The 25,321-nt window shown below is 42.1% G+C and overlaps 1 protein-coding gene across 2 annotated transcripts in view; it reads right to left on the bottom strand.

Moving 5' to 3' along the window:
- PITPNC1 (phosphatidylinositol transfer protein cytoplasmic 1) overlaps positions 1 to 25,321 on the bottom strand; it is a 219,308-nt gene that overhangs the window by 136,582 nt on the left and 57,405 nt on the right. The window contains exon 3 of one of the 2 annotated variants that reach the window (XM_036339895.1): positions 15,330 to 15,445. The exons of the other annotated variant lie outside the window; for it this stretch is intronic. The gene's annotated coding sequence lies outside the window, so the exon portion shown is untranslated. The remainder of the gene's footprint in view (positions 1 to 15,329; positions 15,446 to 25,321) is intronic. 2 annotated transcript variants of the gene reach the window in all.

The following is a 25,321-nucleotide window of genomic DNA, read 5'->3' as shown; positions in this document are numbered from 1 at the left end:
AGAACCTACAACCAAGATTACTTTATCCAGCAAAGCTAACATTCAGAATTGAAGGTCAGATAAAGAGCTTCACAGATAAGAAAAAGCTAAAGGAGTTCATCACCACCAAACCAGTATTATATGAAATGCTGAAAGGATCCTTTAAGAAGAAGAAGAAGAAGAAAAAGGCAAAGATACAAATTTTGAACAACAAATACACATCTATCAACAAGTGAATCTGAAAATCAAGTGAATAATCTGATGAACAGAATGAACTGATGATTATAATAGAATTAGGGGCACAGAAAGGGAGTGGACTGACTATTCTCGGGGGAAAGGGGTTTGGGGAATTCGGGAATAGACTGGACAAAAATCATACACCTATGGATGAGGACAGTGGCGGGGGGGGGGGGGGTAAGGGCAGAGGGTGGGGTGGGAACCGGGTGGAGGGGAGCTATGGGGGAATAAAAGAGGAACACTGTAATAATCTGAACAATAAAGATTTAATTAAAAAAAAAAAGAAGAAGTGCATTTAGTTCCAGTAGGGTATGAGGAAATAATGAATGTAATTCCTCTTTCTGTGCCCCAAGTATGTGGTGACGTTCCCCAAAGTGTATTCCTCTAACATCTAAACCATGTGAATGCATATTACTCTTAATATTTTGTACCTATTGACTTTTAGAAAGAGTAAAGGAGAGAAACATTGATTTGCTGTTCCACTTATGCATTCATTGGTTGATTCTTATATGTGCCTTGACTGGGGATCAAACCCACAACCATGGCATATTGGGATGATGCTCCAACCAAGTGAGCTACCCGGCCAGGGCATTAAGAGAGGGCTCCAGAGTCAAATTTGTCTGGGAGAAACTGGTTCAAGGCAAGATGAACAGGTTTTATTTTTTTTTATTTTTTAATTGTGGTAAAATATACATAACATAAAATTTACCATCTTAACCATTCTTAAGTATACAATTCAGTTGCATTCGTTACTGTCACCATGCTGTGCAACCATCACCAGGACTTTTTCATCTTCCCGAACAGAAACATTGTACCCAGTAAACACTAACCACCATTCTCCCAAGCATGGTTTTACCACCCAAGGATAATGACTGGAGGGAGAAGGGAGAGAAAGGACCAGAACAGGACTGAGATTGGGCCAGTACTTCTGAGGGCAGGAAAGGGGCTTCAAGGATGGAGTAACAACAGAAGGACAGCAACCGGACAAAGTGTACAACCAAAAAGCTCCAGTGCAATTATATAAGAGGAGGAAGCTAGTGTTGCTGGGCAGAATACAAAAACAAACAAACAAAAACAACAACAACAGAAAACCACAAGCAGATGAATCTTGAGAGGGAAAGAGTTACTCCAAAATTTCACACATGACAAGCTGCCATTTGTGTGAAAGGGCAACACACGCAAGGGCTCAAACACATCTCCTGCAGGTGTTCTTGAAAACATTGCTTGAAGATCTCCTCCAGATGTCTAAGAAGTAGCAAGAGCTCAGGAAAGGGTAGATCTAGTAAAGTACATTGAAACCTGCAACTTTTTGTGTCTAAATAATCACTGTAAATATGATCTACTACTGACCAAAAAGTAAACATGTTAAATAGATGATACCAAAAAAAAGTATTAATAACATTCTGAATTCCACATATTATTAAACTACCTGGTGGAGATGGCATGAAAGACCATAAAAGAGGAAGGGGAGGGGAGACAAAAGTACTGCTATAAGGACTGATCATCAGAAAAGGCAAAAGTTGAAAATGCTTTTGCAGAGTCTAAAGGTAATGACAAGAAGAATTAAAAGCAGAATGTGAATTTTCGAATCACCAGAGAAGATACCAGGCATGTGGAAACAGCAGACTAAAAAATAAATAAGATGACATAAAAGTGCACTATTAGTTATAATGGTAGGTTACACTTCCATATTAACAGGAAATAACTTTCATATTGGGTTGAAAAATAAAGCCCAGTGACATTTTGCTTACAAGGGACTGAAGTAAAACAGAATGAGACACAAATGGTTACAATAAAAGGCTGATAATGATTTAGTAGACAAGAACAAGTAAAAAGTGTTTTTAATTTATGATAATAGGCACTATATTTTCTTTTTATGGGCTCATGGAACACATTAAAGTTAATCATATAGTAAATCACAATAAAAACCTAAATAAATTCCAAGAAGAAACTACATAGGACTCATTGTCACCCCTTCCCTCACCCCTCAAAACCCCAGAAGTCTAAATCAAAACCCCAACACTTGGAAATTTAAAGTAACTTTTTTGGTCACAGTGGAAATCAAAACTACAGTTACAAACAATTAAACAACAGGAACTACATATTCAATCTTAGATGATAAGGCAAATCTGTAATCAGAAGCAAGATAAACAGAAGGGAACATCACTATTGTATTACTCTTAAGCTTAAATCCAAGTATGAATTCCATTTAAATTTTTTTTTAATATATTTTATTGAGTTTTTACAGAGAGGAAGGGAGAGGGATAGAGAGTTAGAAATATCGATGAGAGAGAAACATCGATCAGCTGCCCCCTGCACACTCCCCACTGGGGATGTGCCCGCAACCAAGGTACATGCCCTTGACTGGAATCGAATCTGGGACCCTTGAGTCCGCAGGCCAACGCTCTATCCGCTGAGCCAAACCGGTCAGGGCCCATTTAAATATTTTATCCTATCTAATAAAAGACAAAAAGGGTACGCTTCCCATTGGCTAATCAGGGTGATATGCAAATTAACAGCCAACAAAGATGGCGGTTAATTTGCATATGTAGGTTCCAAGTGGTGGAGCGAAGCCAAATGTACCCGAAGCCGGTCGAGCAGCGAGGCCTCACGGCCCCAGGATCAGTGGAGCTGCGAGGCCTCACACCTCCAGGATCAGCAGAACCGAGAGGCCTCACCGCCCCAGATCAGCGGAGCCGGGAGGACTCACGCCTCCGGGATCAGCGGAGCCGCGAAGCCTGATGGCTGGGGGTGAGGGTGGGGGTTGGGGGGTAGGGGGGCTCTGGCCGGAGCCCAGCCAGAGCAAAGGCCTGGGTCCCGGGTGCCAGCAGCCAAGGGAAGGGAAGGCCTATTGCACGAATCTCTTCATGCAACAGGCATCTAGTCTATATATATAAAAGGCTAATATGCAAAGTGTCCCCTTGGGAGTTTGACCAGGAGACCAAGCATTCAATCACTCGCTATGATGTACACTGACCACCAGGAGGCGGGGCAGAATGAAGGAAGGCCTCAGCCAGCCACCTGAAGGCCCCAATTGGCCCTACCGGCCAGGCCTAGGGACCCTACTGGTGCAAGAATTTTGTGCACCAGGCCTCTAAGTGCTTATAAACATATATACATACACTCAGAGAGATAGAACAGACTCTCCAAAGTATTACAAGTACATATCTCTGGGTTATAAAATTTCTATTTTTTTCTGAATTTCCTAACTAGGCTCAATGAGCTTGTAGCATTTTTATAATTGGAACAAGATTAAACAAAAGCATAATGAAAAGTTAATTCATAATTATAGGAGAGTAGCAACAAAACAAAACAATATCATCTTGCCAAAATGATCAATGGGATTAAAATTCTCTCCTATCGTTTGACTTTTAAGCTATGGCCTTAGGTGATGGTATTACAGCCATATTTTACTATATTTCAGTACAGTTCTATTCTCTGGTCTTGTGCCTGAAAGTCAGGTATGCTGTGTACACTGGCTGACAACTTCTAACCACTGTTGTCTCTCTTGCTAGGGAAAATCAAACGTTCAGGCAGGTGGGCATTCAGGCACGGGCAGCATGGTGACTGCTACTGTTTTAAGGTTAACAATAACAGTCTTAGATGATGTTTTTGCTACAGAATTGACAGGAAAATTTTTTAATATTCAGATTATTTTAATTCTTCATTAAGGGATTGTTTGTTGTTGTTGTTGTTGTTGTTTTTGTTATTCCTCACCCAAAGATATTTTTCCATTGAATTTTTAGAGAGAGTGGAAGGGAGGAAAGGGGGGGGGACATCGATGTGAGAGAGGCACATTGAACTGGCATGCGCCCCAACCAGGGCCAAGCTTGCAACTGAGGTACACGTCCTTGACCAGAATCAAACCCAGGAAACTTTAGTTGCAGGCCGACTCTCTACCCACTGAGCCAAACTGACTAGGGCAAAAATTTTAATATATGTGAAAATAATAGCACAAATGAAGTGCGTGGGACCAAATCTGTATTAGGGTAATGAAATGGTACCAGATGGTGATACCCACAGACACAAATGAAGGGAGCCAGAAACAGTAAGAAGATTAATATAACAAACTCTATAAATACATATTCTCCTTTCTTCTCTCAGCTTATTCAAAAGACTTAAAATCATATAAAGTGGTAATTATAATAGTGTATTGCTGGGTTTATAACATACATAGGTATAATATGCATAACAATAATATACAAAGAGGGAAGAAGAAATAAACCTATATAGAACTAAAGTTTCTATGTCTCACCAGAATTAAATTAGTATAAATATGAAACAGATTCTGATAAGTTCTTCTTTAAATATTTGTGCCTTAGATATATGGGCTGCTCCCCCTACTCTTAGGAGCCTGTACTACACTTATGACTCTCTCAACCCCCTTCCCTTTGTCTAATTAACATCCTCCTCCTAAACTCCCTCAAACTTCCCCAGACATCTTCCCTCAGTCCCGAAGACTAGACCCAGTCTCCTGGTCTGAGTCTCCTAGTAACACCTTGTACTTTCCTTCAAGAGAAAGGGTTAAGGTGAGGCTAGGAACAATAAATGCGACACCTAAGCCCTTTCAGACATCACTTACTGTCAACAGTCTATATGCCACCTACAAGTCTCTTCCACACAGTGTTCCAAGCAGCCACTATAGACTGATCGTTTGTTTTTCAGCTTTTGTACTTGGGCCAATCTATTCCTCAAACCATCAATATGCTAAATTTTCCATCCTCCTTACGTAGCTTGCATTGTTCCCTCCAAAACTGCTTCCATGCATCTATACCAAATTTTTTTTACAATTTAAATCCATTTCCTGGATATGATTGTGCTTTACTAAAAATCCAGAGAGTTCTGAAAACATCCTAGTGATTTAAAACAACAACAATAAGTAAATCCTAAAACACTGGTTATGACTTTATGGAAGCAGAGAAGAAAAGCACTAAGGAATAATGTATAAGCTTATGGTGCAACTATGGTAATAGAATTGTTTACTTAGTCACACAAATTTTCCTCATTACTTTACTGTCAGTCCATATGATGTTTGCAGAGTGCAATTATGATAACACACCCCCAATTGTACAGATGAGGAAACTGAGGCACAAGCAAAGTAAAAATGCAAAATGAAGATGTTTTTGGGAATGCTATATGAAGAGAGGAATAAAATTTTACTGAAGGATATTAAAAATAAAGACCTGGATTAAGTGGAAAAACTTAGAAATTATATATTTTATAGAGTCAGATTCTAAGTTCACTATGTGAGAAAACAGTAGACTGTTTTTATAGTCTTAGGCTGTAGAAGGCATTTCAAAGCAAGACATGAAATCCGGGAGCCATGAAAGAGAAGACAGATTGACTATGAAACAATTTTTGATTCCTTCACAGTAAAAAACGTAAACGAACCATAAGTATACTAGTACTAGTACATACATAAGCAATATCAATAGTCTGGGAGAAAATATTTGTAGTGTAATATTGATAATGAGCAGTCCTAATATATAGAGTTCCTAAGATCAATTAAAAGGATAAACAACCCAATAGAAAACCACCAGCAAAAGACAGCAAGAGGCAAGGTTCTGGTGAGGATAATACACATGGGTCACAAACATAAGATAAGATGGTTGGCCTCATTAGGAATCAGGGAAATGCAAATTAAAATCAACCCTGAGATTATTTATTTATTTTTTTAGTTAACAGGTTAGCAAAAATTAAAAAGAGAAATGAAATGGCAGCACTGGAGACAGTACAGAGAACCACTGTCTCGATACCCATTCATGTTTGGTGGCACTACAAAGTGGTCTAGCTTTTGGAAAGGCAAGAGGGCAATGCCCACCGGAAATGAAAGTCTACGCGTTTTGGACCAGTAATTCTGCTCTAGGAATCCATCCTGGGAAAATACTTACGCGTATGCACGAAGACATAAGGAAACTAATGAGTTTATGGGGGCTGATTTATCTTATTCGTAACAGCAAAAAATCGAAACTTCCGAAATGTTCATCATTAAGAGAATAGTTACAATTTTTGTCCATCTATTTAAAGAGCTACTGTTAAAAAGAATGTGGCAGATGTAAGTGTACTCAGTATTATAAATTAAGTTTATAATAATGTGTCTTGTGTAAACACTTAAATTTAAAAAACTTAAATACCTCTTATTCTCAGAATAAGGTCTGAAAAGATAGAGCACACTTTTTACTGTGCTGAGCTCTACAGAAAAGTGCAGAATTGGGAAGGATGAAAGAGGACTTCTTACTATAAATATACTATATTGATTATTACTTTTAAATTCTTAAAGCACCACTTACCCATTTTTAAATGATCACCCTCAACCTTCTCTTTTCTATGCCAAACAGAAAGAATTCTGTTAACCTTCTGTGGTTACATTTACTCGTTCAGTCACCATGTATAAATCTGGGTCAAATTTATTCAAGAAGCTGGACAGGAGTGAACTATTCTTTTTTCTTAAAGAGAAAGCATTTTTTAATATTTATAATTCTTCTCCAAGTAAATCAAGCTTATATTTTTGTTAATCCTTACCTGAGGATATTTTCCCACAGATTTTTAGAGAGTAGAAGGGAGGGAGGGAGAGAGTCAGAGAGAGAGAAACATCAATATGAGAGAGACACATCAATTGGTTGCCTCCCACACGAACCCCAACTGGGGCCAGGAATAGAGCCTGCAATCAAGGTACATGCCCTTGACCTGAATCGAACCTGGGACCCTTCAGTCCACAGGCCGATGCTCTATCTACTGAGCCAAACCGGCTAGGGCACGAGTGAACCATCCTTTCCAGGACTGGTTGTACCTGATGTACTCACGATGGCTCAACAAGGGATAGCGAATGCTTTCTGTGTCTCAGACTAGAATTCAAATGCTGAGCTATCTGATGACTCGATTACTCCATGGCAAACATGGGGAGACTGGGATGCAACTTTGGGGTGATATCTGTCACAAATGGACCCAACCTAACTGAGTTTTTATAAAAGACAAGCAATAACTCAGCTCAAGCAGTATGACAACTCAACAAGAGCCACGAATGGGAGGTGGAACTAGTTAAAAAGCTTCATATTTGGTTACGCAGCTAGAGAACTGAAAACATTTTTCATATAATTTACATTGGGGGATTTCTGTACACCAGTATCTGTAGTTAACTAGAAGCAAGAAATAAAAAAGAAAAATAATGGGGAAGGAGAAATGTCTCCCTCATGAAAGTGTTTGTTAGAGGAATGGTATTTTGAAATTTTGGGGGTTTTTTCCACAATTCAAGTGTGCTCTCTGGCATTTTCCCCTCTGAGGACAAGCATTATGCCTGGCACTACTCCAAAAGTGCTCTCTATAATTCCTGCAACATTTTCTTCTTAGAATTCATTCCCGGCAACACCAAAAATTCATTTGTCTTTCAGAATTTCTAAAACCATAATCATCAGAAGTGGAAAATAATCAAATGAAAGATGGCCATTTGGAAATGGCTGTTCCATTTCCAAAGACATTTATCTCTACAGTACCTTTTACATGCTGACTGTATCTTCAGTCTAAAAAACAAAGCCTCACTATTAATGTCACCATGACGATATAATAAATAGAATTAGCTAAATGTTCTCTCCCAGTAAATTGCTGGATATGTTATGCCAGTAGCTGTAGCATGCAGGATTGGCCACTTATGCTTCAGTAACAAAGAACCCCAAGATCTCCATGGCTCAAAAGAGCCAAAGTTTACTTCTTTCTCATGCAAGTCAACAAGGGTGCTCTGATCTTCCTGGTCGCTCAGAAACCCAGGTGAACACCAAAAGGTTGTGGTTTGATTTCCCATCAGGGCCCGTACCTAGGTTGTTGGTTGGATCCCCAGTCAGGGCACGTTCAGGAGGCAATCAATTGATATTTCTGTCTCGCATCAATGTTTCTCTCTCTCTCAAAACCAATAAAAACATATCCTCAGGTGAGGATTAAAAAAAAAAAACAGAACTGGAGCACTTCATAAGGCTGCAAATTATTTCTGAGATTTGAAATGGAGGACACAGCAGCTGTACCATTCATCTTTCCAGTGATGAATCAAGAATTTTTAAAATTCATAGTCAAGAGTCCAGCAGCCTCTCTATGTCTCCTTATAAGGCACTTGTCATTGGATTTAGGATGATCTCACCTCAAGATCTTTAATTTAATTTTATCTCTGAAGACCCCTCCTTTCCAAATAAGATCATATTAACAGGTTCCCACACACATTTCTTTTTGAGGGTCACTGTTCAACCCACTACAGTTATGTGGGTGGATGTGAAATTTTACCCAGCAATGCATGCATGCACATTTCTAGTTATATGTTATAGATCCACAAGGAGTTTTTGAAAAGTCAGTCTACAACTTCTCAGAAAAATATCTGTTATTTGCCATGAGGCATCTTGCACACATCTAACAAAAACAGACCATGATCCCTGGCATTTCATTAGCTGCAATGCCTGAAGAGTTCTGGGCTTCTTAACAACATCCCATCCCACATCTGATCTTACTAGTATGTACAGAAACCTCACAGCAACTTACATATATGTTTTTATTCATTCCCCCCCCACCACTCTCCACTACCCAAAGTGGTGAAATCCTTTAACATATTATAAACCAGGGACCATCAAAGAATCTGGGCTCTGCACTGTGTCAGCTCAGAGAACCAAGCTATAATTTTAGACAGATGCTAGTGAACTTGGGGAATCCTGGTGTGTGGACTTGGTGCCTCCAACCCCAGATGGCAGAGGAAGCAGCCAGGGCTCCTTGCCCAGATGACCCAGAAAACGTTTCTGAATGAATCGTCCAGCATGACTCACGCTGGCTCCCACATCTGGCAGAGCTGGGTTACATCACTCGTGGTCCTCAATGTCCTGTGGGCTCCTGGGAACGCACTGCCCAAAGTCAAGTGCACCAGCTGCAGCAACCGGCTGCGTTCACACGCCTCCCTGCGTCATTCTGACGGCCACACGCTATGGGGCTGGCTCTAGCTCCCAGTTCCAGAGGCTGAGCCGGCCACCCCCCAGGAGGCCACCTCCTCTCACTTTCCCATGGGCCTAAGAAGTCTACCAAGGAAGTAAAAGTCCATGCCTGGAGGTGTCCGGGGCAGGATTGCATGCTCTGGTTTTCTACACTAATAACTCCTGGCACCGTAATTCAACGGCATTAGCGATGCTAATTTGGAGAGGGGACCTAACAAACACAAAAACCTGAGCCATTCACATTCCTCGAATAGGATCAGATGAAGAGAGAAATAAGTATATACTTTGAAAGAATTCCCAAGAAGAAATACTGACTTTAATTTTCAAGGAGACAGGGGCCTCTGATGCTCTGATTGGTTGGATCAGATTCCTGCTGTGGTCTCTCCATCTCTTAAAATGTTCCCAGCACTCTCTAGCAGTCTGCCTGGCACAACATTCCTGTTTTTTGGTGAACTATAGAACCTTCAAGATCTTGCCGAAACCGGTTTGGCTCAGTGGATAGAGCGTCCGCCTGCGGACTGAGAGGTCCCAGGTTCGATTCCGGTCAGGGGCATGTGCCTGGGTTGCGGACACATCTCCAGTAGATGTGCAGGAGGCAGCTGATCGATGTTTCTCTCTCATTGATGTTTCTAACTCTCTATCTCTCTCCCTTTCTCTCTGTAAAAAAATCAATAAAATATATTAAAAAAAAAAAAAAAGATCTTTACTTTGTGTCCTTACATTTACTGATCAGAAACGCCCTGAGGCTGCTTCTGGGGTACCAGAACTCCCAGCAGCACCTTGTGAGGAGGTTCTTTATCCTCCTGCTCATTATCACTATCACGCAACGTAGTTCACACTCATGGAACCACAAGCCTCTTGCATTCCCCAATAACTCAGCCTGTTCATTCAGGGCATGTTAGAGGTAGAGGGGACATTTTAAAAGAATCATTAATTTGATTCTTCTAACTGGTTTGCTGATCCATACTCTAATTTTAAAGCCAAGATTAAAAACAACAAACCTATGATTCTGACAAGTTAAGTAATTCATCATCCTGGTTAGATAATGACATACACAAGAGTATGACCCAGGTCTCCTTGTTCTTGGTTTCAAAATGACATCATGCAGCTTCATTAATTTAACAAAACAAAAGAGTATATTAAAAATCTTTAAAATTTGTGCTGAGATTTACACATCTGCAGAGATGTTCCAAAGAAATAACCAAAAAGAAGACAGAAAGAAAGAGGCGGACAAAATATTCCTTTTTATTCAGTCATTTACCTGAGTGCACATTGGACTCACGGGCGGGGGGTGGGGGGGGGGGGGGCTTTCCAGAAACCTTGTGCCCAGGTCTGACCTCAAACTAACTTAATTAGAGTCTCAGGAGGTAGGATCTAGATGTCAGTAAGCAACCAGGTGACTCCAAGGCATAACCAGTCTGGAGTGCCACTGATTTACTGGAGTTTAGGCTAAAATAGCTGTGTAGAGACCAAAACTGGAGTTTTCAAAAGAAGAACAAGAAAAAAAAAAAAACGGAGGAAGGAGGAGTCATTTAAATGACATGATCTTCAATTTTCTCTGTCATCCCCTCTGTGCTTTAGTGGGCTAATCAGATGTAGGGTCAAACTGAGAAGGTCTACACTGATGATCTCAGCCTGGGACAGGCCACTTTTCCCCACCACACCTGTGACCACAGAGGCCTGTAGGTTACAACGGGGGGAAAGAAGGACAGCACAGACAATCAAGTCCTGTGCTCTTAGGGGAGTCACAGGTAATCATGATACTTTGTTAAAAGAGAAATCCGCCGAAACCGGTTTGGCTCAGTGGATAGAGCATCGGCCTGCAGACTGAAAGGTCCCAGGTTCGATTCCGGTCAAGGGCATGTACCTGGGTTGTGGGCACATCCCCAGTAGGAGATGTGCAGGAGGCAGCTGATCGATGTTTCTCTCTCATCGATGTTTCTAACTCTCTATCTCTCTCCCTTCTTCTCTGTAAAAAATCAATAAAATATATTAAAAAAAAAAAAAAAGAGAAATCCATTACTGCATCAGCAATGCCAATTATAATCCAAAAATTCCATTCCGGGTATATACCCCGAAAATGGAAAGCAGGGACTCAAGAAATATTTGCACACTCATGTTCATAACAGCACTATTCACAGTAGCCAAAAGGTAGAAGTGATGCATCCGTCCTCCAACAGGTAAATATGGATAAACAAAATGTGGTATGGAATGGTGTTGGCTCTGAAAAAGGAAGGGTATGCTGACACAGGCTACAACTTAGATGAACCTTGAGGACATTATACTAAAGGAAATAAGCCAGTCACAAAAAGACAAATACTATAGGATCCCACTTGTATGAAGTCCCTAGAGTAGTCAAATTCATTGAGACAGAAAGTAGTATGGTGGTTGGTGGGGTATGGGGTAATAGAGAATTATTGCTTGATGGGTATAGAGTTCAGTTTTGCAAGATGGAAAGATTTCTGTGGGCAGATGGTGTTGATAGTAGCACAACAATGTGAATGTACTTAATGCTGCTAAACTGAATACTTAAAATGGTTACAATGGTCAATATTGCTATGTGGTATTCACAATTTCAAAAAAAAAAAATGTTTTAAGTAGGGGGGAGTCCAATGAGTGTCCCTCACTTACTGTTCTCTGGTATTAGTGGAGGTTACTGAGGACAACATCCCATAGATGTGTCATCTGTAACTGTAAAGCCTGAGGTCTGTGCCCAGCATACCCTGGGCCACTGACATCAATTTGGCAGGACTGGCTGACTTGAGAAAGAGTTATAGAGCCTCGAAGCTCCCCTGGGGCACATTGAGGGCCAGCTGGCAGGCCTCAAGTTTCATGTTATATAACCAGGCTGCCGGCTTCCAAACACCACGAGGTGAATTCCGACGTGTTCCATGGCTGGGATGAGCCAGCCAACTGATGATTAATTCCCAAATAACTTCACCATGGAGCCTTTTTCTAAATCCCAAATGCAGTAATGCCACTTATTTATCAGCTGAGAAACCTCAGGGTTTCTCTGTGATGGGTCAACGCAACATATTTTGAAAGACGGGCTTATCTTTCACCCTTTCCTTCCGTTTTGCTTAGTATTTTAGGGACAAAGGAAAACTTCAGTAAGGAGAAAATTCCACCAGCAACAGCTCTTGTGAGCTGCTTAGTAATCCAAAGCTTTCAAGTGAGTAAGCCTTCTCCTTTACTGACACCCTTGCGACAGATAGAGAAGAAAAAACACCACAGCTCCTCTCCGGTCAGGAGTCCTAGCCCTTTTCCTCAATCAGCACTCCATGAAGATCCTATACAGGGGATGTGACAAGTGAGATGTTTTCCAGGGGAAGTTACAGGCCCTGGAGGCTGGTCCCCACGGCCATGTGTCTCAGCTCTGGCCAGGCATTTAAATAAACCTGCATTGCTCTCCCAGCCTTGAACCAGCAGCACTCACATTGGCCTTGAAAGTCTGTCCAGCGATTCACCATGAAGCCCAAAATTTGGCAGCTAGAAAAATGAAAACTTTCCCCGTTCTCAGAATTTGCATATTAACAGTTCAGCCAGGAGCCAATCATTCAAACAGGAGTTAGATTAAGCACTTGGAAATTCTTCTACTAAGCTCAGATAGACAGGAAGGAACACTCACTTGTTTCTTTGACATTGAGTTCTGCAAAACACAAGAAATTTCACTAAATCTGAGCAATAACAGGAAGGGGAGTGGTCCGAGTCCATGGAGGACAAAGGAAATCTAACTTGAATGGTGTGGCTTGTTTATGATGAGGTCTAAGCTGTGCTCATTGTTTTTGTTTTTAATATATAGATATTTAGGAATAAATTCCAAAATACTCTTTAACACAGAACATAGCACTTAGGATTCCAGGAGACATCCTGAAGGGCAAGAGGGGATGGGGTTTTCTGGACACTCCTAACCCCTCCCTACCCTCCTCACCTCCCAACCAAATGCATAGTCACTTGTCAGTCAACTATACTCTTCATTATGGATCTGGATTCAAAACGTAACCTCCTGCCACATGCCTCCCTGGTGTTTGACCCATCTGCTTGTCCTTGAATGGGAAGGCGAAGACCACCTCACTCTAATTGCCATGCCTGCTTCGCAATTCCACAAGGCTCTCTGGAGCCCATGAACTCTAGGACAACGATGTGGTCCACGGAGAATGTGGACAGCAGTATCCCAGCTGTATATTGGTACCACCACAGATCATTGACATTTTCTCATTAGGCCTTCTCTTTTAAAATATATTTTTATTGATTTCAGAGAGGAAAGGAGAGGGAAAGATAGAAACATCAATGATGAGAGAGTCACTGATTGGCTGCCTCCTGAACACCTCCAACTGGGGATCGAGTCTGCAACCCAGGCATGTGTCCTGACTGGGAATCAAACCATGACGCTCAACCACTGAGCCACACTGGCCGGTCCTCATTAGGTCTTTGAGCGCAGACGAAAGGTTAGCAGATCTATATACTGCCAAAGAGGAAGAAGGAAAGGTGTATTTCCCATCACTGCTCCTTAAAGGTATGCTAAGCAACATATGTAACTTAATCGCCTATTCCTTTCTTTGCCCATAGGAGAGAACTCAGCTCATGAGATATCACCATTTATATATAGCCCAATACCAAGATAATTTACTATATTCCAAAATACTGCCAAGACTCTGAGGATATTTTTTTTGTACATTGAAACCACAGAATGACCATAAATTATGTAAAGGGAGAATTTTTTAGTACATTTCAGACAAAAAAATAAAATAAAAACCCGAAGCAACAGAATTTAGTGCTTAATAACTTTCACATGCTAAAGTTCCCGGTTAATCAACTGCAACTTTTGATATTTTATTTAATACATCTAGAAAGCATCACTGAAAGAATAATTTTCACATTGCTTCTAAATTCAACGAGAGTGGTTACATTATTATGACAGAATAACATTTGCAGGGTCATTCTTTAAAATGAATACACAAATTATTAAATCCCACAGTCCTCTAATCCACACTGCAGACTAATCGAATGCATTTACCCCGCCTTTCACATCTCTCAGCATGTGGCTTGCATACTGCAGAGTGAAAGCTTTCCCTTTCTGACCTAAGGAGTCATTTTTTTTCTCTTGACATCTTAAGAGTAATTTTTAATAATGTTTCCCAGTAGTTCCAATGTCTGTCAATTTCTGACGTTCCAGACTGACTTGGCAAGTCCATTCTTCTCCCACAAAAACACCCAGCAATTGCAGCTACCAATGACTCCCAGGCACATGGTCTGCCAAATACTCTATTGTAAAATCCACAAATCCAAATGCTTCCCAGAGGGCACCACACATTTCCTGCCATGCCCATGACAGGTGCTCCCAATAGCATGACCTCCAGGAAACTGATACATACACAGTATATATACAAAGACGAGCCAAGTGATCAGGCTGAGAATCCTGCGGCCATACTCTACCAACCTTAGGTAAGACATTGGTCTCTAAGTCTCTGTTTCCCTGTTTGTAAGATGAGAATACTAGTTGTAACCACTTTTGTTGACACAGTAACCAAGAGATAAGAAATCCTAGTGCTTAGGGTGGCATTTGAAGTTTTCTTATAATCTTTAGTCTGATTTCTCAGGGAAGCGAACTAATTCTCACAGGTCAGATTAATTGGCAAAGCAAGAACCAGTTAGGCCTAAATTAGGGTGTCCCCGCCTTAAATATTTTCTTTAGAACAAGGTCAGATGTAAATTAACATTGACAGCAGTCCCTAGAGAATTATACTGGCTGATGTGGTGACAGAGCCAAAAATGGCTTCTTTGATGGAAAGTTAGGATGGGCCCAATTTAGAATAACAAAACATTTCAACAAAGGCTTGTTTTCAATCTAGAAAAAGTTGGCCATAAATTTTCTCAAGCTTAACAGTAATCTAATTAGGCAAAGCTAGAGTGGAAGTACTAACACAAGTATCTATCACGTAGGCACTTTCTGAGCTGGGTTTCAAGCCTGTATCATAGGAAAAAAAAAAAAAAGTGATGAAGAATGACTATTCCATGATAACCAACACTGTTGGCTACATGATAAAACTTCCTCTTCAGTTATTAACAGAGAGCTGTGTTTCAAAAATTAAGATCTACATGCTTTTTAAGTAGAAAAACCACAGTATAAAGTACTGAGTCCCCTAGGCTACCTACCAATGCAAGGTTGGTGCTTCACTGGAAACTCCTCACTCTCCCATTCTGCTCTCAGATAGGTGGGTAGGTGATAGACAGATGAACAGATGGATTTATAGTCCTTGAAATCAATCAACCTATAGGTCATAAAAGAGTTTCCAAAATATTTATACAGATTAAACCAGAATCAGCCCCCAAAAAGGATGATTCATCTTAATACTGATCAAAAAAGTAAGAAAGTTATTTTAAAAGACAGTATTGCTTTTCAGCAATTCGACAATTTTAGGAAGAAGGAAATATTTTATTCTTGTTGTCACTGTGAGATTTCAATTCTCAGTGCTCTAATGGTTTTCAAAAAAAGAAACTTTGAAATTCTTTATATAGAGATGTTTTGGCTGTGAAACTTCCTTACAAAGTTGGCTACAAGTCAAATTTCTTCCCCAAATGGGCTTATTGTTACTATGAATTAAGAAATGAGTCCCAGATCTACAGATGTTGGGATCTAAAGATAATAACCTGACCCTGGCCAGTGTGGCTCAATTGGTTGGGCAGCGTCCCATGTATCAAGAGGTCACCGGTTTGATTCCCGGTCAGGGCACATGCCCAGCTGGATCCCAAGTAGAGGGCATGCAGGAGGCAGTGGATCGATGTTTCTCTCTCTCTCTTTACCTAAAATCAATAAAAACATATTTATATTTAAAAAACATAAGCCCTAGCTGGTTTGGCTCAGTGGATAGAGCGTTGGCCTGCAGACTGAAGGGTCCCAGGTTCGATTCCGGTCAAGGGCACATGCCTGGGTTGTGGGCTCGATCCCCAGTAGGAGGCGTGCAGGAGACAGCTGATCAATGATTCTCTCTCATCATTGATGTTTCTATCTTTCTCTCCTTTCCTTTCTGAAATCAATAAAAATATATATTTTTTAAAAAGTATAAAGATGACACCCTCACTCCCACTTCATCCCAGTCCTGACCCATCACCCCCATGGATCAGGAGCTGGGAAATCACTGCCCTCTGCCCTCTCCTTACTAGAGTTTCTACCTGAGGTTCCCTTCCACAATAGAAAGCAAGCTGGTGACCCCCAGAGGCATAACCTAAAGCGAGGCATGGTGTGGTACGGAGCAGGGTGACCAGAGGACTGAAAGTGAGAGCCATGGTTTGGAATTTTGCAACAAATGAACTATGTGCCCTCAGCAGGTGACTTGACCTGTGCACATCTCAGGTCCTCATCTGCAAAAGAAGGCAACTGGATCGCTCAATTTTTAAAGTTCTCCCCAGCTGTGGAAATCATTATTTATAGAATAAGCACTATTTGCAAAATAGCAATTTTCAAATCTGGGGCTCCCTCATTTGCAAAATTCTTGCCTCATGAGGCTTCACAACCTGAATTTCTGGGGGGTTAGGGGGTGGGGGAGAGGGGACATGCCAAAGTACCAACTGGTTCATGCTATCCCCCTTGAAACATTTCATTGCATTTCATGGACTATCAAGGAAACAGCAAATCACAGGCATTTAGACTTCAGCGGGTTTTAAGGGACCATGTGGTGGGAGTGGGGAGGCGGTTAGAGACCAAAATCCACCATTTGACTTTGGAGGTTTTATATATAAAACCAGAATAATGTGGGGGGGTTTTGTTTTACTACCCTAACCTCCACACACTTGAGAAATCCGATGCTAGGCAAAAGATATGCAAAACTTGGTCCAATTGTGAAGGAGATAATGTATCATATAAATCTAGATAGAAAATTGTCTATCCAAGGGAGAAAAATAAAACCTCTTTATAGTATATTTCTGGTATACCTTCCAAACTGGTCTAGAAATACCTCACTCAAGATAATCATATTTAAAAACTCTAAAATCCTATTTTTAAAAAGTACATTTAAAAATAACATATATTAGCAAGTCAAGAGTTGCCTTTAAATTCTAGCCCTTCCAAGGTATTTTATGTTAAAGATCATTACAGATTTAACAAAGAATTACAATTTAAAAAGCACTAGCTGAAGATTAATCACAGCCTTAAATTATTGTAAGGTCAGTAGGAAAATATGATTCAGTTCCTCTATGGCGTAAAGGGAGGTCATGTTCCCTAAAATGTCATAAAACACAAATAGTTTTACTTTTTCCAAAGACACAAGTAATCCTGATAGCTCAATGAAGCAGAATTGCTAGCTTTTCAATTCACCTAAGCCTTATTCCATGATCCTAGCAATTTTCTCCTCTGCATTTGTCTGGCCACTCTTTTGGCCCTTTGCATATATTACTTTGAATTTTATTGGTCCAATTATTCTATTGGCCTGTAAATCCCTTGAAGGCAGTATCCAAATGTTATACCTCCTCTGTATGCTTAATTCCTACAGGAAATATCCCCCGAAGACATCTAACCCAAAACTCTATCCCTTTTAAAATTTTGTTTCCTGCCTGCCTTTTAGTTGGTTATAGCTATGTGACTGTGCCTCTGCTGCGGGATGTGAGCAGAAGTGATATGTGCCACTTTGGGACCAGCACCTCTTTCATGTCCCCTCTTACTCCTTGTGACAGCACCCAGCCATGAACATGGAGATGACAAGGCCCTAGGGAATGGAGGAGCTATAAGATGAAAGGAACCTGGGTCAATGAGTATCTGAATTGAACAGATATTCATAGCTGCATGTATGGAACACCTATCTCAACACTATTAAATGAGAGAGAAATTCATTTCTTTAACTCTCAATCTTGTGGTTCTCTTAGCAGCTTGGCTTTTTACTATAACATGTGCATATTTATAGTTGAAAGCTTAAGAAAATATGAGAAGCAGAAGGAAAGTCACCTGAATCCTACCACGCCTAAATAACTATTAATATTTTGGGATAGTTCCAGACTTTTCTCTATGCCTACAAAAAAAAAAAAAAAAAAAAAAACAACCAAAACAAACATACACATATTTTCTACAGAAAGAAATCATACTGGTTTATAGCTGTATGATTCTCTCACTTAATATCATCTATTTAATATATTGATATTTTTCTAAATAAAAATACATATATATATGACTTTAATGGCTATACTATAATATCCTATTGCTTATATTTATCAGAATTTATTTAACCAACTTTTCATTGTTAGACATTTGGGGATTTTTTTCCTTCTAAAAATTGTATTATAAACAACACTGCAGAGAACATTCTGTACATGAAGCTTTACCTGTCAGATCTGTTTTTCCCATAAGTCTCTATTCTTAACATATCTTTGCAAAGATGTTCCCTCTTTCTGGGTACCTGCATTAAGTCATAATGTCTGACAGACATTTGCAAAGCTACTTTCTACTAATTAATTATAATTTTGGACAAAGCCCCATTCCAATTTTGTCATCCATAGACAAAGGGAAAACCAAACAAGGTTCCAGCTCTCCAGTCCGCACCCAAGATGAATAAATGGCTCCCTACGCAGTGGAATCAGCCAAACTCCCTTATGCAATGCAGCCCTGGTTAGTAACACACACAAAAAAGAAAGCAGTAGTAGGCCTCGTTTCCTGCTGACAAACCTTGATCTACATCTGTGTTGCCAATTACTTGTTCAACAAACCTGTTACTTTTTTGGAAATAATAAATAATTCAGGGAAAGTCATTCTGAATCCTCTGACATCTGTTGCTTGTATGACTTTGAATTATTCATCAGTGAGCAAAAACAGTATTAATTAAAGTACTGAGGCAAACCATTGAAATAGAAATGAACACTACAGAAGAAAATGCCTTTACTCAGAACATACTTCCCATCATTGACAAATATCTCAAAGCACACACACGCCCGTCCTTGGAATTTAAAGGGATGGGTACACTGAGAAATCAGAAGATGGGATATGTGATGAGCACCGTTTTATGTTTCCAAATTTATTTTTTTTCTCTTTCCTTCAGAAACATCATCATCTTTGATTTGGTCTTCTACAGCATTCTACCCCTTGTTCTCAGTCTGGAGGAGTCTGATGGTCTCCGAAGAGAAAAGAAATGTACAAATTGAGGTTCAAAAACATTGCAAGAATAAGTACCAAGGGATCAAGTCATCATGTGCTCATTTGTAAACCGAGATTTAGATACATTAATGGAAGAGTTCCCTCAAATTAAATATGGCTCAATTAATCTGGCCTCCACAGCCCGATCATTTATTTCCATGACGACTTTGGCACTTCCCTTTGACAAAGGGCTTTCTGGTGGTAATGAGCAAGAGAGAGAAACCTGCAGTCCCTCTATGTATTCCACATGAGTGGCTCTTGGTAATCCTTCCCAGCCTGTCTCTCGGCTCACTTCGAGTGATATGATTCAGTAACACCCTCCGTGTGTGTGTGTGTGGGGGGGGGGGGGGAGTGTGAACATCAAAGAAATGTGTTAAGAGTTTACGAAGCACTGGTGGCAAACAGTCACCGCCAAAGGTGGGGCAGGAGTACCTGGTTCTTCAGGTACCAGAAAAAACAGGCCTCTCAGGAAAGGCAAGAAGGGGAGCCACTGATGGGGGCTTAAATGGGGGAGATTTTCAGAGCAGCCTAGTCACTTGTGTGGCTCCAGAGAAATCATTCCGTAATGATTGCTTGACATGGAGGTAACCTGACTTGCTCCCTCCACCCTGGTACCAACTGTTCAGGTTGCTGTGGGCAACAAAGGAGAAACACTGGGCAGGCATAGGGAGGGGATCTGCAGAGAACAGGGAGGCCAGAGGAGGAGGAAATAGAAAAAAAAAAAAAAAAAAAAAGCAGACTGAAGAAAGACGCAAGCCCAGTTTGGGTGGTTTGGGATCTTTTCAAAACCTCTGATTGAGAGAATGACAAGCAACTGGCAAGCTCTTCTTGTGGTGGCCACTCCGTGAATGGCTCCTGTGCATAAATTAGCACTCGTTCCAGTCTCTCCAGACCCATCCACGGAAACCTCCCAACGCTTCCAGAAAGAGAGGCACAGAAACCCTCCACAGGCCTTTAATCCTTTCAGTGACACCCTTTCAAGGGACTTCACAAAGCGGGACAAGCCTCCCTTGTCTCCCCAAGTCTGGGTTGTTGCCGTGGTTTTGTTCCCATGCGAGGAAGGCTGGAAGAGGTACAGGAGGCGGTGGAGGAGAGCCTGGCAACTGGAGAAATGAAAGGAGGAGAAACAGCTCTGCCTGGCTCAGGATGGCCCTTCGCTCTGCATCAAAGGGGTTTGTTGTTTAAAAACAGCCCACGAGGGGTGGGAAAGAAACCAAGGCTCTCAGTTTCCCAAAAAGAGGCTGAACAGGGATTTCTGTGTCTCTTGTAGGCTCTACCCAAAATGAAACTACAGATTTAGAAAAGAGCACTCATATAGCATTAGATTTTAAGAAACAAACTAAAAAAGACCTTTTAGAAAGACAACGATGGCATTTCTGGGTAAGAGTGCCTCCCAGCTAAGACGTCCAGCTTGGATGCAGCCCATGTGTGTGATGTCCCATGCTTACAAGAGGCCCACACAGCCTTAACTTCATTCAAATAGTCAAAACAACATTTGCCCTGGCTGGTTTTGCTCAGTGGTTATAGCATCGACCTGCAGAACAGAGTCTCTGGTTCCATTTCTGGTCAAGGGCACATACCTTGGTTGTAGGTTCGATTCCCACCCCAGTCAGGGTGGGAGTGGGAGGCAACTACTCAATGTTTCTCTGTCTCTGTCTCTGTCTCTGTCTCTCTCTCTCTCTCTCTCTCTCTCTCTCTCTCTCACACACACACACACACACACACACACACATCCATCTACTTCCCTTCCACTCTGTCTGAAAATCAATGGAAAAAATATCCTCGGGTGAGGATTAAAAAAACAAACAACATTTACCCAGGACCTTCTATTTACAAAGAGAAAGGAGAAGAAAAAAGGTGTTGCCTCCCTCCTTTCCAATACAGTCCGTGTCTAAGCTGGAGGTAAGTGAGGGTCTCGGGAGCTGAGCACGGGCTGAACCACCTTTCCTCGGCGGTTACGCCAGCACTGACGTGCCATCACTCTCAACAGGAAGATGGAGGCTGCCAACACTGCGGTCTTGGTTTGATGGCTACACTATGACGCACTCACAATTCGGGGACTGTGAAGACACACTCCAACTGCTAGCAGTGAGCAAGACTTGTGGCTTCACTCTCAGAGGCACAGGAAACCCACAGGGCTAGGGAAGCCAGGGCCCCAGTGGAGGCCACCCAGGCCTTGAATGCTGCCTGACTGGTAAAAATAAAACAAAAAACAGGCGTCCCGAATAAAGATGCCAATGGGCGCGGCTCAGTAAGTTCCAAATGCCACCATGCATAGGATTCACCTGGGGGTCTTGTTACCATGCAGACTCTGATTCAGAAGGTGCCTGAGATCCTGCATTTCTAACAAGCTTCCAAATGATGCTATGCCGCTGGTCCACAGACAACACTTGGAGTAGCCGCACATTAGAATCAGAAACCCATGATCCAACCCTTCCACTGCTCAGCTAAATCGGTATCTATGGCAGTGGGGCCAACCACTGGGATTGAAGTTTCCTGCCAGGGTTGGGAATCCACTGGCTGGACTCATTCTGACTCTCATTGTCACCTAGATTTGTGGACCTTGGAAACTTAAATCTCTGGGGATCTCAGTTTTGCATCAGAAAAGGGGATATGTTGGCCAAAATGGATTGGTATAGAAACCAATGGACAGTATTGGAAAGCTCTTCAAAGGAAGATAAACTATAATCGTTATTTTACACAAAAGCGTCTTAGTTTCTTTGATTAGAGTGAGGAGTTAATAGTATCTGCCGCATGCTAACTTTGTGGAAGAGATTGTTTTTTAGTTTGTTGTGCTGTTAAACTTCCCAATGTCCCATGCAATGGGACTCTAACTTTCTTAAATGACAACTGATTCCCAAATGTATCCAGCCAGTACCTTGAAAATCCTCCTGAAAATACTTCAAATATGGACTCTTGGCACTAATTGATGGCAGATGCGGGATCTAGGAATCGAACCCACTATCCCCCCCCTCCCACTCCTCCCCTACCCTGGCAACCCCAAGCTCAGGGGCGAAAGGAAGGTCCTCTGCAGCCAGCTTCCCCCTTTCTGTGTAATAAACACAGCTCCAAAGGGTCTCAGTTCTGCCGGCCGCCAACAGGTGGCATCAGTGGTCGTGCAAGGTCCTTCCAGCCTTGGCCTTGGCCTTGTTCCTTAGTCTGTCATGTTTGTTATGTTTGAAATGCAGTGTCTAGTTAAAAATTTACTGAAGCTTAAAGAAAATTGGGTCACAACGCAAGCGTCTTTGGATAATAAAACGAGAGGTGTAGAGGAGTAAGGGTCCCCAACGCCCCTGGCTCTCCTGGGAAACAACCTTCCCAGCAACCCATGACTGCCCAGCTAGGTCAGTGTCGTGTTGGACTTAGAACAAATGGGCTTTCGGAAACTAAGTTGTGGGAAGAGCTTCTGTGTCCCCAGCTGACATGAAAGTGCTTCTCAGAGGTCACACAGAAACGACACAGAAAGCAAAACAACCCTCTACCAGGAGGCAAGGCTGCATTGGCACAGCGCTCTTCAGGACCCAGGACCCTCTGAGACCAGAGCTCCCTTTCCCTGATTTGTCCGGCTACTGCGCTCAGAGCACCATCAGCTACTCGCAAGAAAACAGGGCCTCCCTTGTCAGTTGTGGCAATGCTGAGTGTTGAAGCGAGGGTGGCTTAGGTTCTTCTGCAAGAACTTAGGTGAATGCCATTGTCTTAGTCTTTCAAAGGCAGTGCTCAGAAATCCTGTGGATTGCCCAGCCGGCGTGGCTCAGTGGTTGAGTGTCGACCTATGAACCAGGAAGTTAAGGTTTGATTCCCAGTCAGGGCATATGCCTGGGTTGCAGGCTCGATCCCTACTGTGGGGTGTGCAGGAGGCAGCCAATCAATGACTTTCTTTCATCATTGATGTTTCTATCTCTCTCTCCCTCTCCATTCCTCTTTGAAATCAATAAAAATATATTTTAAAAATAAAAAAATAAAGATGGGGGGCGGGTCCTGTGGATTGCCAGGGCCGTGAGTATTATTTTAGATCAGTGGTTCTCAAGCAGGGCACTTTGCTCCCCAGGGGGCACTTGTCAGTCCTGTGTAGAGACATTCTGGTGGTCACACTGGGGGAGAAGAGAAGGAAGTGACTGGCTTCTAGTGGGCAGAGGCCAGGGATGCTGCTGAACGCTCTACAATGCCCAGGACACCCCCACAACAAAGAATCACACAGCCCAAATGTCAATAGTGCTGAGGTTGAGAAACCCCGCTGAAGGGGCCAGGAATTCTGGCCAAGAAAATTCAAATTCCAAAAGTCAATTTCCCACTGCTATCACAAAAAAACATCTTGACTGAGAAGACAAAGGGTAATTAATGGGCACGCCCTCCTGACGTCAAAATCGGCCCTCCCCAGCTTTCTTCATCCAGGCTTTTTTTAGCACAGTGTCCCTCATTTTTGCCAAGGCCTCCCCTTCTGGATCTCACACTCAGGAACTGCGCTCCATGCACCAAGTATCTTCCTCCACACCCACGCTCTTCCTCACCACCTCCATCTGAGGGATTCACCGGGGATGCTTCCCTATTCTAAAAACACCTCTCAACCAGAAAATAAAGCAAATATCTGCGCGCCCATGCTGGTATAAACAAGTAATTGAATCAATAAATAAGTGGAGAAGGGACAAATCTTCCTTACAGAAGAAGTCCAAGTAATAAATGTGGAAGGAACGAGAGAAAATCAGCAGCAGAAGGCTATAGCAGGCGGGATCCACGGATAAATGTTGAAAGCTTTTAAAGGAGACGCAGGATACTTGCATAGCCTGGAAGCATCTCTCTGAAAATACGTCAGTTACTGTCGTGGTTTTGCACACATACCACCTGAACAAGCTTCCTCTGGGAAGTAGGGTTTCATTCCCCTGCCCTTGAATGTGGGCAGGATTTCATGACTCACTCCTATGGCACAGAGTATGTCCTAGGCAGAGCTTTCTAGATTATCAGGATGACCTCTTAGGGGTTTTATTCTTAGGTCATGAAGATATTTGGACACAATATCCAAATGCAACATGCAGCTGGGTTTGGCTAGCAAGTGGCTTTGCTTTTTGATGATTTTGAGTTTTCCACAAGGATACAGAGCTTGGTGTTTACCCTGAGTGACAATAGCTTGTAGAGCAAATGTGTTTGGGGCGCAGGCACAGCGAGCCTAAAGGGACAATACCTGGCTCCAAAATTCAGAATTCTGCAGCCGCTATCCATCGGCCACTTCAAAAGCCTTAGTGACAGCATCCATTAAGTTAATGCCCCAGTCACTCCAGGTCGGAGCCAAGATTAAAAAGGTACAACTGAAACACTCTCACCAGTCCACACCTTCCTCCCCTAATCTTGTATCTGGAAAGAAATTTGAGTTCAGAAAAAAATCTCCTGGATGCCTCAGAGCCCTCTTCAGCTGACTTGGTAACAAAAGCAGGCTCAAGAAGAAATCAGATGGTCCTTAGCACAAGAATGCCAGGTTATTACTTTGCAAAGAATGGGGTCAAAGCCTTGTTAATAGGAAGAAAATACTTTTTATAAAATTAGAGTGGTTGCTGGGTTGTTTGGAGCAGAAAATTAATATTCACTGCCAAGGCCTATTTGCCTTTAGCTGACTCTGGAGGAAAGTAGTTGAAAGACGGATCAGGATTAGATGGTTCAGCCTCTCCCACCCTACCTCCCACCAAGTGCTGGGGCCCACCACTCCTCCTTGGAGCCAGCAAACCCCCCAGTGGGCTCCAGCTCAAACCATAGGCATCTGAGCTTCCTTTCCCGTGTCCAGAAGTGGAGCTGTTCAGGGGAAGGGCTGAGGATGCTGAATTTGGAGCACAAGAGGGACTCTTTGAAACGGGCCCTGGGAGCACCGGTGAACTGTGTTAAGGGGATGAGTTAGAAAAAGGCCAACACATGACCCTATCTGTTCTGGGTAACCCAAAGCACCCTGGCTGGATCCCTTTACCAGGCATGGGTGGCGATCTGAGTATCAACTGCTACTGGGTCCTATCTGCCCCCTAGTCCATAAAATGGCCTTCAGCCAATGGGA

Source organism: Myotis myotis, unplaced genomic scaffold (assembly GCF_014108235.1).
Source record: "Myotis myotis isolate mMyoMyo1 unplaced genomic scaffold, mMyoMyo1.p scaffold_m19_p_17, whole genome shotgun sequence".
Lineage (NCBI taxonomy): Eukaryota > Metazoa > Chordata > Mammalia > Chiroptera > Vespertilionidae > Myotis > Myotis myotis.
The sequence above is the reverse complement of the archived record's forward strand: the minus strand, read 5'-3'. Positions and strand labels throughout refer to the sequence as shown.